Genomic DNA, 15,515 nt, shown 5'->3' with positions numbered 1-15,515 from the left:
CACGGTCGCAAACACGGCAGGCGCGGTACGAGGCAGCGGCGTGGACGGCAGCGACGACGCCCGTGCGCCACTCTTCGTCGAGATGGCCTGGAGCGGCGAGTTGCTTAACCGCGCGTCGGCTTGAGGCGGCAACTGGCTCCATCGGGCGAGGGGAGGGAGGTGGATCAGCGAGCTGCATAGCTCGTATCCGACGGGCTCGGCGGGCCACCCAGCCGGCTTGGAGGCGGGATAACTACTCTTCGTAAGCCATTGTAAGAGTGGACAAAATGGTGAAGAAGGAGATAGGGGAGCGGCGGAGGGGTGTGATTCTTGGCCGGCATTTGGCCTCGTTTAAATGGGAGATTAAATAGACGGCGGACGGGAGGAGCTTGGCCGACGTTGCGTTTAATGTCGGCCCGGTCATGAACGGATGTGTGTCCATAGTGGGTTTCTCGGCTTCCACACGGGTTTCATGGAGGCGTTTGAATGCGGCAAGGAGGCGTGTTCAGCCGGGCTTGCATCAAGTGGCGCCCTCGACTTTGACGTACGACACCGCGCCGTTCTTCCACTGACGTGTGGGCTCTTTGGGTACATGGCCTGCATGTCAGTGACCCAACGCAGGCAACGCATGGCAGAGGAACTTTTGGGGGCCAGGGCGATCAGAAGCGGGCATTTCATAAACCGATGATTGTTCATTGAGTGTGACGTCATCTATTTCATCTAGATAAGCCTACTATATAATGTAAGAGAATTTTAAAATTTTCATATATACGTTGATAGCCCGTTCGATACGTTGTGATTCATAAAGACCGCTGCAAACATCAATGTTCTGGTTATCACAGACAAGATTGATTAAACCTTGCAAAAAAAAGATAAGATTGATTAATACCCGTAACAATCCATGTCCTTAACAAAGGGTGCATGCACGTATAGGATGAGCGTGTATCTTGCGTCGTGTGCGGTGTCGCCGGTGTGCATGCAGGCGTGCGAGTGTTGTGTGCGTGCATGTGTACGTTTTAGTGTTGCATGCATGTGTGCGTACGTGCGTGTGTTCGTGAGTGCATGTGTACGTGTCAGTGTTGCACACCTGCATGCGTGCGTGTGTTCGTAATGTGTACGTATCAGTGTTGCACGCTTGCATGCGTGCGTGTGTTCGTGCGAGTGTTGCGTGCTGCTACCTCTAGAGCATGCATTGGTTTTCCCTTGAAGAGGAAAGGGTGATGCAGCAAAGTAGCGTAACTATTTCCCTCAGTTTTTGAGAACCAAGGTATCAATCCAGTAGGAGGTTACACGCAAGTCGCCTCGTACCTACACAAACAAATAAGAACCTTGCAACCAACGCGATAAAGGGGTTGTCAACCCCTTCACGGCCACTTGCAAAAGTGAGATCTGATAGAGATAATAAGATAAATATTTTTGGTATTTTTATGATAAAGATTGGAAAGTAAAGATTGCAAAATAAAACACGAAAGGAATAGTAAATTGATAGGAAAATAATATGATGGAAGATAGACCCGGGGGCCATAGGTTTCAGTAGTGGCTTCTCTCAAGATAGCATAATTTACGGTGGGTGAACGAATTACTGTCGAGCAATTGATAGAAAAGCGCATAGTTATGAGAATATCTAGGCATGATCATGTATATAGGCATCACGTCCGCAACAAGTAGACCGAAACGATTCTGCATCTACTACTATTACTCCACACATCGACCGCCACAACTAGGAAAAGGGCTATAGACAATATGCACACTAATGGCGCACCAGACATGCGGTGCGCCACTACTATATAGCAGTGGCGCACCGTGTGCTGGTGCGCCATTAGTGTGATAGACACTAATGGCGCACCACAACTATGGTGCGCCACTACTAACAATTTTTTTTCTTTTTTCCAAAAATACTAATGGCGCACCACAACCATGGTGCGCCACTACTAACAATTTTTTTTCTTTTCTTTTTTCCAAAAATTCTAATGGCGCACCAGTCACCCCGTGCGCCACTACTATCATTTTTTTTGCAAAACTACTAATGGCGCACCACCAGCTGGTGGCCATTAGTAACCAGGGTTACTAATGGCGCATTGTTTGGTGGTGCGCCATTAGTAACCTGGGACCAGCTAGATATTTTGGACAGCCACCTACACACTCACTTTTCCCACTTCATTCTCTCCACCTCCTCCTCCAAGCTTGTCTCGGGTGCCTCCTCCTCCTCACCTCATTTGCACCATAGATTCATCCAAATTAAGTGGTTAAATTACCTTTTTTGATAGGTAAGTAAGGGGAAAGCTTTCTTTATGTTGTAGATCTACTTTTTTCTCCCTCCAACAACGTGCACATGCACTTTTTATGGCCTAGCTAGATCTATGTATGTTTGTGGTGTTGCATATGTTTGTGGTGTTCCATATATGTTTGTGTTTGCAGGTACTGGTATTTGAAATGCGATAGTTGCCAATATTTTGCCGGAATGTTGATTCATTTCCGTTTCGGCGAGAATTTTGGCACTATGCATTCTTTTTTGTCCTATTTTTAGGCAAAGTCATGCCAAATTTTTTCTTGGTTCTAAAATATCGTTTTGCTCTACCCCGCAGGCAACCATGGTCTGCACGATGACCGAAGGCATCGTGAATAGGTTTTTGAGCTCCGCGAAGGCCGAGATGCTTCAAAATAACGAGACGGAGATAAGATGTCCGTGTCGAAGATGCAAGCTGAGGAGCCTTATGGACCCGGATTCCGTACAGGTGCGGGACCACCTGCTCTTGCGTGGTTTCATGGATGGCTATCGGTGGCAAGGTGATGAAGATGATTATGAAGTCGTCCATGGGGGCCGGCCGGCAAGAAATGAGGAAGGGCAGCAAGACAAGCGCGGCGAGGGCGGGCGAGAAGACGAAGAATCTCCAGGACATGATCACGAAGTAGATGCAGTACACAGTCATCATGTAGAAGATGCCGGACATGATGATGAGGAAGATGCCGGAGTAGACGAAGGGCATGATCATGAAGATGAAGATGCCGGAGCAGACGACGATGGACCATCGATGGGCTGGGTGCAGGACCCTCATATTCAAGAGCTGCTTCTCAAGCAGACGGATAACGCAAGAGCTGCCGCCCGAGAGAAAGCCAAGCTGGATCAACTGGAGATAGACGCGATTACTCCATTGTATGAAGGATGTAGGCCCGAGGATAACCGCCTGAAAGTAACGCTCATGGCTCTGGAGATGAAGGTAAAACACAAAATGACCGACGCATGCTTCGACGAGAACATGTCATTCTGGCACGAACGTCTTCCCAAGGGGAACAAGTGCCCGACCTGTTTCAAGGAGGCGAAGAAAATCGTGTGTCCTCTGGATTTACCGCACGTGAAATACCATGTGTGCATGAACAATTGCATCATTTATCGGGACGAGCACGCGGAGTCTACCATATGTCAGGTGTGCGGCGTCACTCGATACAAGAAGAGGAAGAAAGCTCCTCGAAAAGTGGTGTGGTACTTTCCGATCACTCCTCGTCTGCAGCGGTATTTCGCGGACCCTAAGGTAGCAAAGCTCTTGCGCTGGCACGCGGATAGGGAGGAGAAGAAGCGAGAAGATGACGCAAATGATCCGAAGATAAATAAAAAATACAAGATGCTGAGTCACCCTAAGGATGGGAGCTAGTGGCAAGCGTTGAACTTCGAACACCCAGAATTTGGGAACGATCCAAGGAACATCGTGCTGGGCGCGAACACCGATGGAGTCAATCTGTTTGGCAGCTAGAGAAGCACACATTGCACCTGGCCTGTGTTTGTGTGGATGTACAACCTTCCCCCTGGTTGTGCATGAAGAGGAAGTACATTCACATGAGTATGCTAATTGAAGGGCCGAAACAACTAGGGAACGACATCAATCTGTATCTGGGGCTGCTGAAAGAGGAGGTAGACACGCTGTGGAAAACGCCAGACAATACGTGGGACGCCGCAGAGAAAGAATATTTCCCTATGAGAGCCGCACTGCTCACGACGGTGCACGACTATCTCGGTTACGGATATCTCGTGGGGCAGGTGGTCCACGGATTTTCTGGATGCGTCAGGTGCATGGATGACACAACTTATCGCCAGCTAGATAGAGATCCCGGGTCTTCGAAAACCGTGTTCATGGGACATCGAAGGTGGCTTCGCGACGATGACCCATGGAGAAAACGCAAGGATCTGTTCGATGGTGAAACCGAACCCCGAAGACGCCCGCGTACGAGGAGCGGCGAGGAAATAGACGAGCTGTTGAAAAATTGGAAAGATTGCCCACTGCCGGGAAAGAAGCAAAAGGCGCCAGAGCCAGGAAAGAAGCGAAAGGCACAAGAGCCGCTGCGGAAGGTATGGAAAACGAGGTCTGTTTTCTGGGACTTGCCGTACTGGAAGATCCACCGTGTGCCTCACAGCCTTGATGTCAAGCATATCACGAAGAACGTGTGCGAGAGTCTGCTTGGTACCCAGCTCAACATGCCGGAGAGGACCAAAGATGGGCCGAAAGCAAGGGCAGACTTGAAATCAATGGGCATCAGGGAGGAGCTTCACGCTAATGATGATGATGATGATGATGACGCGAAGCAGGACACGGAAAGTCGTCGCAAAGGCAAAAAGGCCAAGAAGACCGAAAATGAGTTCCCTCCCGCGTGCTTCACTCTAAGTCAGGAGGAGATCGATCAGTTTTTCACCTGCCTCGTAGGAGTAAAACTTCCTTATGGTTACGCGGGGAAGATAAGCAGATACCTAGACTCAGCGAAGCAGAAGTTCAGCGGGATGAAGTCTCACGACTGTCACGTGCTGATGACGCAGATACTTCCAGTTGCAATCCATGGGATCATGGACGCGCACGTCCGTGAAACGCTATTTGGCCTATGCAACTTTTTTGACGTCATCTCTCGGAAGTCGGTTGGCGTGAGGCAACTCAGAAGGCTACAGGAAGAGATCGTGGTGATACTATGCGAGCTTGAGATGTACTTCCCGCCCGCATTCTTCGACGTTATGGTGCATCTGCTGGTCCATATCATGGAGGATATCATCCAACTCGGGCCAACGTTCCTGCATAGCATGATGCCGTTCAAAAGGATGAATGGTGTCATCAAAGGATACGTTTGCAACATGTCACGTCCAGAGGGAAGCATAGCCAGGGGCTTTCTGACCGAAGAGTGCATCTCCTACTGCACGAATTATCTAGGCATCGAGAACCCCGTTGGTCTGCCTGTCAACAGGCACCTCGGCAGGCTCGCTGGATGGGGTCACCGTGAGGGTCGCCGTGAAATGCATGTCGACTTCGAGGGTCGACTCGCCGACTTTAAAAGAGCAAACCTAGTCACGCTACAACACATAGACGTGGTCGATCCTTGGGTGGTAGAGCACAAAACCTTTATTGAGAAGCGTACAATGACCGAGGCCAACAGAGGACGGACGGAGATATAATCAAAGAGCACAACTCATGTTTCACGCGTTGGTTCAAGCAGAAGCTTTTGTCGTACCCTTTACATGAGGATTCTTCCGCGGAAGAACAACTCATATTCGCCTTGTCACAGGGCGCCGAGCACAACCTGATGACGTATGAGGCGTATGATATCAACGGCTACACATTCTACACCGAGGGAAAGGACAAGAAGAGCGATGGTTATCAGAACTCTGGGGTAACGATGGAATCCTACACCGGTAACGACAAGGACAGATACTACGGAAGGATCGAGGAGATCTGGGAGCTGAGCTACGCTCGAGACAAGGTCCCGATGTTCTGTGTTAGATGGGCCAAGAGCGTCCTAAAAGAAGACTGGTATTTCACCACCATGGTTATACCCGAAGCCAAATCCAAGACCGCGGGCGCAAACGTCACCGCGAAAAATGAGCCATGGGTACTCGCTTCCCAACTGGACCAATGCTTCTTCATTACCGACCCGTCAAAGCCCAGTCGTGTTGTCGTGAGGAGAGGCAAAAGGAAGATCATCGGAATGGATGGAGTCGCCAATGAGCAAGACTTCGACAAGTACAGCGACCCGAAGATGGAACATGACGACCCGAAGATGGAACACCACAAGAAGAAGCAGGACCACCCTACCTAAAGGACGTTTGTTCAAGAGAAGAACTCCATTTACGAAAAATAAGGGCAAGAAGATTGTGAACAGATAGCTAGCTAAGATCGATTGTATTTAAATTGTAGCCTTCATTTCTCGATTGTATTTCATGGGCACTTTTTGAACTGATGAATATTTTTAAATTTCATGGGCACTTTTTGAATTCATGAATATTTTTTCAAATTTTATGATATTTTTTCATGAGGACACTCGATCTCGATCCCCCTCCATCTCGATCGCTATCCCCCTCCATCTCGATCTCGATCCCCCCCCCCCCCCCCCGCACCCTCCCCCGCTCCACTGCCGCCGACGACCCACCGCACCCTCCCCCGCTCCACCGCCGCCGACGACCCCCCGCACCCTCCCTGGCCCGCTCCACCGCCGCCGAGCACCCCCCGCACCCTCCCCGGCCCGCTCCACCACCGCCGAGCACCCCCCCGCACCCTTCCCGGCCCGCTCCACCGCCGTCGTGCACCCCGCACCCTCCCCCGCTCCACCACCGCCGAGCACCCCCCGCACCCTCCCCCGCTCCACCGCCGCCGACGACCCCCCGCACCCTCCCCAGTAATGTCTTACCAATTGACAAATGAATGCAACTAAAAATCCAAAAAAACAAATTTGATTATATTTTCAAATAACAAATTTGATGATATTTTTTCATATTCATAAATATTTTCAAATAACAAATTTGATGATATTTTTTAAAAAATTATTACTATTTTTATAAAAATATATTACTATTTCATATTCATTTTCATTTTCTAAAAAAATATTAGATGCAACAAAAAATAATAATAATGAAAAATCACTTATGGCGCACCGCTGGCTGGTGCGCCATTGCTGTGCAAAAAAAGGTTACTTATGGCGCACCGCTGGGTGGTGCGCCATTGCTATCTAAAAAAACATTTCTAATGGCGCACCGCTCGGGGGTGCGCCATTGCTATCAAAAAAAACATACTAATGGCGCACCGCTAGGGGGTGCGCCATTAGTAATCTTCCCCCCTAGCTAGCTAATTCGCCCGATCCCTTCGTCCCTCCCTCGCCACACTCCCCCCCCCCCCGCTGCCCCGACCCACAACGCCGCCGCCCTCGCGCCCCCCACCACTGCAGCTCCTCCGCCGCCCACCGGACAGCAAGCCGCCGCGGCCCCCAACCATCCTGCCGCCGCCGACCCCGACCCCTCCGGCGACCGGCCGCGCCCGCCCAGGTACCTCTCCTCCTTCCTCCTTCCTCCCTCTCCACCCTTCCTCCCCATTCCCTCCCTCCCCTTCTGCCACTGTCACCCACGGCCTTGGTCAATCCCGCACAGCCGCCGCCGCCGACCCTCCCCTCGACCGTGGCGACGCCGGCGTCCCTCCTGTCGGTCGTGCCGCAGCCGCAGTCCGCCGGCTGTTCACAATTTATTCAGTGCAATATTCATGTGAAGGCACCAAAACACAAACTTGACCCCCCCCCAATTTTCCTGGTTCTGTAGTTAGGCAATTACCACATGTTTTCCTGCAGTGAAGCTGTTGTTATGATATGCAGGCATGAGTACCAGAGGGTGGCTGCCATTGTTTGTAGGATTAAGGAAATGATCATATTATCACTGAAATATATTTAAAATGTCTATTTAGTGCTGTTTTCAGATATAACCTTGTAAGTAGAAATTTTAAACTGTAGCTGCAAACCTTTTCAGTAGTTTGTCTTGTGCCCTCCATATTTAACTTTAAAATCAACTAAAACTTTAACTGAAACTTTAATTTAAACTTTAACTGAAACTTTAATTAAAGTTAACTTAAGTCTTTTCCTTTAATAAAAATTGTATGGTGGATGTCTTGTTGCAAAATTGTATGCATAGTCAGGCCCTTTCATGTTTTCAAGGAAACACCAGACTTTCCAGTTAGTGCTTTCTCAAACTTCTGCAATTTGCACTTCTTGAACTACTGCTTGGAACTAAACAGAATTATACAATGAACTTCTGCAGGCTGATCTGAGTTGGACCATCCTCTACAGCCAACTTCTCTTCGGCAAGAGGAAGAAAGGAGAATCAGGGTAGGGTTTCATGGCTAGAAGATATATTGTTGTACAACAATTTGTTGCAAATTGCATTTATTGGTATATGTACGCTAGTTTTGTCATATCAGGAGCTTAGGAACTTATCTTGACTAATTTATTATAGAAAGCTGTCAGAGCTCACTTCTAGAAATTAGCAATAGCAAAATGTGGTTAAGATTTAAGGCATCCGGACTAAGCATATGTTTTGGCATACAAGTATCTCTTTCTTCAAGACCGGTAAATCAAGTGGGTAAATAGATGCTGCTGCTGGACTATATGTTCTGGACTATATGTTCATTGGTACTATATGTTCAGAATGAGTTAACTTGTTGTCATTTATCAAAATTCATAATGTGCTCGACTATATGTTCATTGGTACTACTTGTGATGCTGCTGCTGTACCCCGAGAGGCCCTTGAGTTTGCCAAAATGTCGATTAACTTCCGTTCCGGCAAATTCGGGTACTCCATATGTCCTATTTTTAGCAAAGGTCATGCTGAAATTTTCCGTGAATTTTAGCATGACTTTGCTAAAAATAGGACATATGGGGCACTTGCGACTAATGCATGGGCCGGGGTATCTTAGTACTTAATTAAGTAGGATCAACTGCCTCTTGTGTTATACATATAGAAGTGTGATATCTACTCATAGTTATTACTAATGTCAGTTGCTCGTCATCGAAAACCCTAATCTGGTAGGATGACCTACTAAAAAAACCCATACCACATATTCTATTTGGATGGCCCTGCTAACCCTTGACCATAAATACTTGAGATGGATGTAGCAGGCTTAAAGAAAGAAATGTTTTTAGGCCAACTCCACTAGGCCTAGCTGAAAATGCACAAGTGTGCATGACTAACAATATTCTATTGTAAAGCTAAACAGGAAAGAGGAACCACTCATCCTAACCATTTGCTCTCAAAATTACCACTTCACTTCTTACTACTGAAAATCTTAGACCATCTCCATTCACCAATTGCTCAAACCAGTTCGAAGGGCGTGTTTTCACCACACTGTGGATTATCTTATTGGACCCAACAGAGATGATGTAGTTTTGAATTATGAACATAGGAAATGTCGTCATCGGACGATGAAAGTCTCCCGGGGGAGTGCGACTGGTGCCACGACGGTCGATGTCTGTGCGACAGGCCTCACCTGGACGATGATCGGCGCTTCAGCATTAAGCTCGAGGAGACCTTCGAAGTTAAAACAGTACGCAACGACGACAAGTGTTTTTCTCATAATTAAGCATGACTTCAACTATTTCAACGTGTAATTTTCATCTTTTACAATTCGAGTATAGTTTATCCCATGCCATGCAAGACGCTATGTCTTGGAGAGGATGGATTTTGAAGACCATGAAAATTTTGAGACGAAGAAAATTCACCTAAGGACACATCATGATGTGGATTTTGAAGTAAATCTGTATAATGCTGAGAGCGTAACCCATTTTGGTTGCAAAAATTGGGAAGCATTTTGCAAGATGTATGGTTTTGATGAGGGTATGCTTGTCACCATGGATCTTGGTGATCCTGACATCGACCAAGACAATATGGACATTTGGGTCCTTGTTGATACGCCTCCAGTTATACCGCTATGTGAGTTTCTCAAACATAGTTAATTATTAACTAATTTATATTGTTTATTTCAAAATAGTTGACAACTTATTTCCATTGACAACTTATTTTGATTGTTCAAACAATGTGCGGAACATGGTAGACAAAACCCACTACACTGATGGCTCCGAGTTAACTTATCAGGAGAAAAATCATCTGGTCGGATTTTGTACTGATCTTGAGAATTACAATATCTACAATCAAACTCCTCAACATTATGGTCAATACGTGCCACTAGTGCACGTGTTGAACTACGATAACTACCATGGAGATACCCTGGTAAGATTTTTTACTATTACGACATCCGTGCATCTTTTGCATACTTCTAAAACTAGTACATCATTGCTAACTATGAAGTTATTACTATGTTTTTCAACAGAGAATCCCAGATGATTGTGTGCCTCATTTGATGTATCAGAATGGCAGCTTCGTGTTTTGAACATATATCCAGGTCATCCTACGAATCTCAACTGTCCATACCGAACTTCTACAAGAAGTGGAGACATGCTAATCAGAGAATGGAAAAAATGTATGGACAGTCGTAAGGAGATTCTTGGAAGCAAAAGGAAGTGCCGCGCAAGAATTGGAGATAGGATGATCTCCATTCTCCATAATGGAGAGTCAGGGTCTATATTGTTTTATGCTATTTTACCTTAAATAGGGTATTTAGGTCCTGCCTAATACTGATGATCATGTGCTAAGAACAATTAAGTAGGGTTGGTTCGATGACTATCAGGATGATGATCGTATGACTTGTTATTAATAACGAGTAGAAGTTGTATGATGATGATTAGTAGGACTTGTTAGGATTAGTATTACTTTCGACAAACTCGCTACTCGCGGTTTCGAGACTTGTAATGTTATAACTTTGTTCGGTATTTGAAATTCGGAGACTAATATGATGAATTGTATTCGGAGACTAATCTTCTATTGTATTTGATAAATCTGTTGTTTATATGTTGTGCTCTTTATATTATGTGCATTAATATGTTTTGTAACCTGTGCAAATATCAGAAAAGAAAAAAATCCCTAATATTCATACTAATGGCGCACCACTCAGCACACTAATGGCGCACTGCAGAAAGGACACTAATGGCGCATCACCCCCCTGTGCGCCATTAGTATGCCAAGGCACATGGGTAAATATGGCCCCTGGGAGGCATACTAATGGCGCACGGTGGGCTATACTAATGGCGCACTGCGTGGTGCACCATTAGTATACCAGATACTAATGGCGCACTAGGGGTGCGCCATTACTATTTAATTCTAATGGCGTGGTGCTAGTGGCGCACCAGTAGTAATGAGAATATCTAGGCATGATCATGTATATAGGCATCACGTCCGCGACAAGTAGACCGAAACGATTCTACATCTACTACTATTACTCCACACATCAACCGCTATCCAGCATGCATCTAGAGTATTAAGTTCATAAGAACAGAGTACCGCATTAGGTAAGATGACATGATGTAGAGGGATAAACTCAAGCAATATGATATAAACCCCATCTTTTTATCCTCGATGGCAACAATACAATACGTGCCTTGCTGCCCCTTCTGTCACTGGGAAAGGACACCGCAAGATTGAACCCAAAGCTAAGCACTTCTCCCATTGCAAGAAAGATCAATCTAGTAGGCCAAACCAAACTGATAATTCGAAGAGACTTGCAAAGATAATTAAATCATGCATAAAAGAATTCAGAGAAGAATCAAATATTGTTCATAGATAATCTTGATCATAAACCCACAATTCATCGGATCTCGACAAACACACGGCGAAAGAATTACATCGAATAGATCTCCAAGAAGATCGAGGAGAACTTTGTATTGAGATCAAAAGAGAGAGAAGAAGCCATCTAGCTAATAACTATGGACCCGAAGGTCTGTGGTAAACTACTCACACATCATCGGAGAGGCTATGGTGTTGATGTAGAAGCCCTCCGTGATCGATTCCCCCTCCGGCGGAGCGCCGGAAAAGGCCCCAAGATGGGATCTCATGGGTACAGAAGGTTGCTGCAATGGAAATAGGGTTTCCTGGTGCTCTCGGATGTTTTCAGGGTATATGAGTATATATAGGCGAAATAAGTAGGTCGGTGGAGTCACAAGGGGCCCACGAGGGTGGGGGCGCGCCCTCCTGCCTCGTGGCTTCCTCGTTTCTTTCTTGACCTCCACTCCAAGTCTCCTGGATTGCGTTTGTTCCAAAAATAACTCTCCCGAAGGTTTCATTCCGTTTGGACTCCGTCTGATATTCCTTTTCTGCGAAACACTGACATAGGCAAAAAAACAGCAATTTGCACTGGGCCTTCGGTTAATAGGTTAGTCCCAAAAATAATATAAAAGTGCATAGTAAAGCCCATTAAACATCCAAAACAGATAGTATAATAGCATGGAACAATAAAAAATTATAGATACGTTGGAGATGTGTCAAGCATCCCCAAGCTTAATTCATGCTCGTCCTCGAGTAGGTAAATGATAAAAACAGAATTTTTGATGTGGAATGCTACCTAGCATATTTTTCAATGTAATTTTATTTATTGTGGCATGAATGTTCAGATCCGAAAGATTCAAGACAAAAGTTTAATATTGACATAAAAATAATAATACTTCAAGCATACTAACAAAGCAATCATGTCTTCTCAAAATAACATGGCCAAAGAAAGTTATCCCTACAAAATCATATAGTCTGGCTATGCTCTATCTTCATCACACAAAGTATTTAATCATGCACAACCCCGATGACAAGCCAAGCAATTGTTTCATACTTTTGATGTTCGCAAACTTTTTCAATCTTCATGCAATACATGAGTGTGAGCCATGGACATAGCACTATATGTGGAATAGAAGGGTGGTTGTGGAGAAGACAAAAAGGAGAAGATAGTCTCACATCAACTACGCGTATCAACGGGCTATAGAGATGCCCATCAATAGATATCAATGTGAGTGAGTAGGGATTGCCATGCAACGGATGCACTAGAGTTATAAGTGTATGAAAGCTCAAAAGAAACTAAGTAGGTGTGCATCCAACTCGCTTGCTCACGAAGACCTAGGGCATTTTGAGGAAGCCCATCATTGGAATATATAAGACAAGTTCTATAATGTAAAATTCCCACTAGTATATGAAAGTCACAACATAGGAGACTCTCTATCATGAAGATCATGGTGCTACTTTGAAGCACAAGTGTGGTAAAAGGATAGTAACATTGTCCCTTCTCTCTTTTTCTCTCATCCTTTTTTTATTTTTTTATTTGGGCCTTTTTCTCTTCCTTTTTTTTATGGCCTCTTTTTTTTTCTTTTTTTTCTTTTTGTCTGGAGTCTTATCCCGACTTGTGGGGGAATCATAGTCTCCATCATCCTTTCCTCACTTGGGACAATGCTCTAATAATGATGATCATCACACTTTTATTTACTCACAACTCAAAAATTACAACTCACTACTAGAACAAAATATGACTCTATGTGAATGCATCCGGCGGTGTACCGGGATATGCAATGAATCAAGAGTGACATGTATGAAAGAATTATAAAGGTGGCTTTGCCACAAATACGATGTCAACTACATGATCATGCAAAGCAATATGACAATGATGAAGCGTGTCATAATAAACGGAACGGTGGTAAGTTGCATGGCAATATATCTCTGAATGGCTATGGAAATGCCATAATAGGTAGGTATGGTGGCTGTTTTGAGGAAGATATATGGTGGGTGTATGATACCGGCGAAAGGTGCGCGGTATTAGAGAGGCTAGCAATGGTGAAGGGTGAGAGTGTGTATAATCCATGGACTCAACACTAGTCATAAAGAACTCACATACTTATTGCAAAAATCTATTAGTTATCGAAACAAAGTACTACGCGCATGCTCCTAGGGGGGTAGATTGGTAGGAAAAGACCATCGCTCGTCCCCGACCGCCACTCATAAGGAAGACAATCAATAAATAAATCATGCTCCGACTTCATCACATAACGGTTCACCATACGTGCATGCTACGGGAATCACAAACTTTAGAACAAGTATTTCTCAAATTCACAACTACTCAACTAGCATGACTTTAATATCACCATCTTCATATCTCAAAACAATTATCAAGTATCAAACTTCTCATAGTATTCGATGCACTTTATATGATAGTTTTTATTATACCCATCTTGGATGTTCATCATATTAGGACTAATTTTATAGCCAAAGCAAACTACCATGCTGTTCTAAAAGACTCTCAAAATAATATAAGTGAAGCATGAGAGATCAATAGTTTCTATAAAATAAAACCACCACCGTGCTCTAAAAAGATTTAAGTGAAGCACTAGAGCAAAATTATCTAGCTCAAAAGATATAAGTGAAGCACACAGAGTATTCTAATAAATTCCGATTCATGTGTGTCTCTCCAAAAGGTGTGTACAGCAAGGATGATTGTGGTAAACTAAAAAGCAAAGACTCAAATCATACAAGACGCTCCAAGCAAAACACATATCATGTGGTGAATAAAAATATAGCCTCAAGTAAAGTTACCGATAGACGAAGACGAAAGAGGGGATGCCTTCCGGGGCATCCCCAAGCTTAGGATTTTGGGTGTCCTTGAATTTTACCTTGGGGTGCCTTGGGCATCCCCAAGCTTAGGCTCTTGCCACTACTTATTCCATAATCCATCAAATCTTTACCCAAAACTTGAAAACTTCACAACAAAAACCTCAACAGAAAATCTCATGAGCTCCGTTAGTATAAGAAAACAAATCACCACCATAAGGTACTGTAATGAACTCATTATTTATTTATATTGGTGTTAAACCTACTGTATTACAACTTCTCTATGGTTCATACCCCCCGATACTAGGCATAGATTCATCAAAATAAGCAAACAACACACGAAAAAACAGAATCTATAAAAAACAGAACAGTCTGTAGTAATCTGGATCAAACGTATACTTCTGTAACTCCAAAAATTCTGAAATAAATTGGTGGACGTGAGGAATTTATCTATTAATCATATGCAAAAATAATCAACCTAAAAGCACTCTCCAGTAAAAAAATGGCAGCTAATCTCGTGAGTGCTAAAGTTTCTGTTTTTTATAGCAAGATCATAAAGACTTCACCCAAGTCTTCCCAAAGGTTCTACTTGGCACAAACACTAATTTAAAACATAAAAACACATCTTAACAGAAGCTAGATGAATTATTTATTACTAAACAGAACCAAAAAGCAAGGAACAAAAATAAAATTGGGTTGCCTCCTAACAAGCGCTATCGTTTAACGCCCCTAGCTAGGCATAAAGGCAAGAATAGATCTAGGTATTATCATCTTTGGTATGCAATCCATAAGTGGCTCTCATAATAGATTCATAAGGTAATTTAATTTTCTTCCTAGGAAAGTGTTCCATGCCTTTCCTTAACGGAAATTGGAATCTAATATTTCCTTCCTTCATATCAATAATTGCACCAATCGTTCTAAGGAAAGGTCTACCAAGAATAAATGGACATGTAGGATTGCAATCTATATCAAGAACAATGAAATCTACGGGCACATAATTCCTATTTGAAACAATAAGAACATCATTAATTCTTCCCATAGGTTTCTTAATGGTGGAATCCGCAAGATGCAAATTTAAAGAACAATCATCAAATTCACGGAAACCTATCACATCACACAAAGTTTTTGGAATCGTGGAAACACTAGCACCCAAAACACATAAAGCATGGCATTCATGATCTTTAATCTTAATTTTAATAGTAGGTTCCCACTCATCATAAAGTTTTCTAGGGATAGAAACTTCCAATTCAAGTTTTTCTTCATAGGATTGTATTAAAGTATC

This window comes from Aegilops tauschii, chromosome 3, assembly GCF_002575655.3.
Source record: "Aegilops tauschii subsp. strangulata cultivar AL8/78 chromosome 3, Aet v6.0, whole genome shotgun sequence".
NCBI classification, from domain to species: domain Eukaryota; kingdom Viridiplantae; phylum Streptophyta; class Magnoliopsida; order Poales; family Poaceae; genus Aegilops; species Aegilops tauschii.
This window is presented reverse-complemented; position numbering follows the sequence as displayed.